This window comes from Bacillus rossius, chromosome 1 (assembly GCF_032445375.1).
Source record: "Bacillus rossius redtenbacheri isolate Brsri chromosome 1, Brsri_v3, whole genome shotgun sequence".
In the NCBI taxonomy this organism is placed as follows: domain Eukaryota; kingdom Metazoa; phylum Arthropoda; class Insecta; order Phasmatodea; family Bacillidae; genus Bacillus; species Bacillus rossius.
In genome coordinates, this window is record NC_086330.1 from 141,153,708 (window position 1) to 141,158,741 (window position 5,034).

Genomic DNA, 5,034 nt, shown 5'->3' on the forward strand with positions numbered 1-5,034 from the left:
CTTCGGAACACCGTGAGACGTTATCCAGTACCGCCATTCGAGGGCCCTGTGGGCAGAGTGGAGGTCGACAATGATACAGCCAGTCACGTGAAAGTGCCTTATTCGAAGTGAAGTTTTGTAATGTGTGCTTCAGTAATAAATTATTTTAATAGTACGGCATCCTGGGAGGCCATAACAGCCCGGGGGGCCCTTTGAAGAAGCGTCCCTGCTTGCAGCCACGAGGCAAAGTGCCCCGCCCTTGAGACCAGATTTCCTTTCATGTATTTAATTAGCATAATTTCAGGACAAGCAGCGGAGACGGCGTCAATGTAAACCCTTCATTGTAAATTTCATCATTGCATTGCATTAGTGGGTCATGAACTTTATTTCGAATTCTAAATAATATGTCCTCACACAAATTATTACAATTATGTTTTACATTATGACGCCATCCCCGCTACCTCTGACTATTTAGACGTGATTTTTGCTTAGGTTCGTAATCTCAGGAAAGGTTCGGCCTTGTGGCTAGAGGTAGGGGTTAACGCAGTAGGGCTCCCCGAGCTGTTATGGCCACTCGGGACGCCTGAAGAATAACACAAAGTTTCTGAGAGATATTTGATGAATTTATTATGGCACAGCCCTATACAGGATGCTGCCTGTTCTGGCCGTAATGGTTTTCCCGACGCGACTAGTCACACGCACAGCTCACTTCCTCAGTGGTGGCTCACGATTTTAATGCGTGTGAGGGGCGGACTTGTACACGTGATGCGACAGTTACAAAAATACACTCTAACATGACGAACGATATCTTGACGGACAATACACTTCACTACTACCTAACACTTAATAAATTGGGTTAGTGGCACGTAGGCCCGTGTCTCCGGTGACTCTACGTGATACCTAGATGTGTCCCAGGGACTGATTCGTTATTACATTTGGCGGCACGATGCCGTGCAGCGGTGATACCTAAACTCTTACATGACAGATTACACTTTTGACGAACAAATATTTCACTAATACATAACACTTAATAAACTGGGCTAGTGGCACGTAGGCCCGTGTCTCCGGCGACTCTACGTGATACTGACGCCGACCGCCAATGCTCCTCTATGTCGCATAGACCGCTATGCCTCATCAACGTCTCGCAAAAGCGTGTGCACCGAACGCGCTCGTGCGCGCAGCTAAGTGTAGTTCGTGCGACGAGGCGAACGCCATGCAACGAGTGCTGCGCCGGCGGAAGGATCCGGCCGGGTGTGGCATATTCCTCCGCCGCACTACAACAAATTGATTTATGTATATTTTTCCACAGGTTTTTATTAAACATTATTTTTCATCAATTCATATTTCAGTCCTTACAAAATCATGTTCACTGTGTGATTTGTCCCGAACCTGGCCGGTTCAGTTTCCCACGAAATTCACACGTTTCCGCGGGAGGGCTGGCGGTGAAGGGGGGTCGCGCGCGGCGACACCGTTAGTGTCCTTCAGGAGCTCCGACGGGCTGGCAGCCTACGCGCAACGCGGAACCATCAACCTTTGCTTTCACCGACATGTAGTTTTCAATAGTGTAATATCTTTTCAAACTTTTACGTACAGTTCCACGGTCGTCCTCAATTCACCATGAGGTATTTAACTTAATTAAATCAGTGCTCCAAGATGAGTGTTCTACGTCATACGTAAGTACTGTGGAAAGTTTACGTGAATTTACGTCGACGCTTCACGCCCCAACTTAGCCTACAGGCTACTTAGTTTTGGCCCGCACGGGGTAGCCAGCAGGCGACGCGTGCCGTCGAACATAATAACGATTCAGTCCCTGGGACTCATCTAGGTATCACGTAGAGTCACCGGAGACCCGGGCCTACGTGCCACTAGCCCAGTTTATTAAGTGTTAGGTAATAGTAAAGTGTATTGTTCGTCAATATATCGTGCGCCATGTCAGAGTGTATTTTTGTAACTATCGCATCACGTTTACAAGTTCGCTCCTCACGCGCATTAAAATCGTGAGCCGCCACTGAGAAAGTGAGCTGCGCGTGTAACTAGTAGCGTCGGGCAAACCGTTACGGCCAGAACGGGCAGCACCATGTATTGGGCTGTGCTGTATCAAATTCACCAACTATCTTCCAGAAACTTTGTGTTATTCTTCAGGCGTCCCGAGTGGCCATAACAGCTCGGGGGGCCCTACTGCATTAACCCCTACCTCTAGCCACAAGGCCGAACCTTCCCTGAGATTACGAACCCGAGCAAAAATCACGTCTAAATAGTCAGAGGTAGCGGGGACGGCGTCAATACCTAGATGTGTCCCAGGGACTGATTCGTTAGTACGTTCGATGGCACGTGTCGCCTGCTGTCTGCCCCGTGCGGGCTAAAACCAAGTAGCTGGTAAGCTAAGTTAGACGTGAAGCACCGACGTAGAGTCTCGTAAACTTCCCACAGTACTTACGTATTACGTAGAACACTTGAGGCGTGGTCTTTTTCTAATGTCTACTTAAGGGCCTATATGTCCATAGCCCTAAGTCCTAGCGTTGTTTACACTAGCAGCATAATTTTCATGTTATTACATGCAAGGTCCATGCTGTAATGGACAAGGGAGCTTGGCACTGGGTTGTGAACCATAAGGAAAAGTTTATTCAAGTCGACCTTATTTATTCCACTCTAACCAGATATAATTTTATCCGAATACAAAACTTTATTACTTATATATTTATCTTAACAGTAAATAGAAAACTTTAAGTTTCCGAGATAATTAGCACTAGGACATCATACTAGTGATCATAAGACATTAAACATATATTCTCAATCACATTAAAATAGATAATTTACAATGATCGTAACACTTATGTCGACACGCGCACGTGCATATGATACGCCACAGGGACACAAACGTCCCGCGTGTATAAGAATCTACAAACTTATTTAAACGACAATTACACGACTGAATATGCTGGGCATGAAAGATAGTACAGGTTTAAGCATTGAATGCCCATTAAACCCGCCTGTTTTCTTTCTAGCGAATAAACGCTTCATCTAATCCCTTGCGAACGAACATGCAACTTTATCAAGACAGAACAGGGGAATGAATCCTTATCATATTCCCACTACAAACAATCTTCTTAATAGTTACGCCAGCATCTACAGCTCGATGCAAATGGCCACGTGGACCACTTACTGATTCAATTTAAAATGGAAAAGTTAAATGGACAATTACATTTACAGTGACTCGTCACGTTAGAATATACGGAAATATCAATTAAGCCAACGTGATATTAAAGAGCAACTTTACAATTAGCTCCACGCACGTGGCTGCGGTTGACGACCCATGGCAAGGTCTCGAGGAGTGAAGCTCCCTAAAGAGTATTCAAAACATTAAATTCTCACAAACGCAATCCAAAACCGATATAACCCAAACTTTAATTTTTTCCAGGTGGCATCCAAAACATATAATTTAGAGGAAAAGAGAACTATCATTAATTTAAATCAAGGATACGCAGAGCCACCTTCTGCCACGAACACCACAGTTATCGAATACTTGCCATGCTCGTTTTTCGCTGCCACGCCGTCACTCGCCTAAGTCTTTTCTAGACCTCTACATTTGATTACAGTTACTAGTCGGTGCAGACCTAAATGAAGAATAAGAACGAGTCCGGGCTCTCCCGGGCTTAAATAACATGGCCCCAGCCAGGCGCGCATGCGCAGAACCCAGACTGGAGGGGATACAAGAAAGGAGTGAGAGGTGGAACTAGAGAGAGAAAGACTAACGGAAGACGGGATAGCAGTGGCCGCGCCCTGACGTCATCGTCGACGTGGCTGTTGCAGGTTTCAACCCCCCTGCCCTAGAGTAAACCTTGCCCCCCCCCCCCTTTGCCGAAACGTTATTTGCCTTATATATCAAATGCATGAATTAACATATGAGTGTCCACTATGTTCATTGTCGATCTGCGTCTTGAGAACAGCAACTCTGGTCCAGGTTCCCGCGTCTCTTGAACATGCAGAATATTCTTAACACAGCGTTTCCAGTCATCGCGCCCAGATGGTCTGCAACCAATGGCGCACCGCTACCTGGCCAGAAACTGGCCTACAGGAACTCCATTCGGCGTTTCCGCTCCCGCGCTGTCCTCAGCTCAGCCTTTCCTCTTCTATGTAGATGGGCCTCTTGGAGCGCAGCTTCCATCTTCGCGATCAAGGGTTCCGACTGACCATAGGCTCGGTCAGTCCGACCCGATCGACTTTACTCCTGGGCATCTCCGTCGAACAAGTGACGTCAGTGGCTCAGGGCTGGGCTGATACGTCTGGCTGGGCGACCGTGCGAGCGGGCGGAACAGGTGACAGGCCGCGCCTTGCGTTGCAGCCAGAAGTTGGTCAAGCACCTGACCTTGAGCGGCCTTGCGGCTCCTCATCATCGTACTCAGGCGCCACGTTGCGAGCGGGCGGCCAGCGGGTCACGTGACTTATCCCGCGGCACGTGCACAGGCGCGCCTTCCGTCCATGACTCGGAAGGGCACGTCACACATGCGTGGGCAGTTGGGACTCCATGATTCGGTTCAGCACACCGGACAGCATTCCCGTCTGGCCCAGACAGGGGCGCACGTAGTCGGCAGGGGCGGTTTGCTCCCGCGTGGTCGGCACGCCCGTCATCAGCGCCAGTCCCAGGTCCGCGTACATCCGACGGCATACAGCGGTGCAGGCGCAATCCTTACTCGTTCACATCAGGGCGGGGGTAGTTCAAACTCTAGGCAGGCAGGCGGCGTACGGTCTTGTAGTTTTCGCGCGGCCTTGACGACCTCGTAGTGACGACCGTCGGGGCGACCACCGTGGGAACGGATAAAAGGACACACGTTAACCTGCAAAACGTGTGAAACAGCAGCAAAACGAAGTAACAAACAAACAAACAAATAAACAAACAACTTCGTTGAGCACTTAAGGGGGAGTGTGAAACATCTTAATTTGTGAAACATGCGCCTTGCGTAGTCTACCCCTTCTACCTATTTCTTTTAACAAGACGGTATTCGGTCCCAATATTTTATTAATTACATACGGGCCAGTATATGGTGGTATTAATTT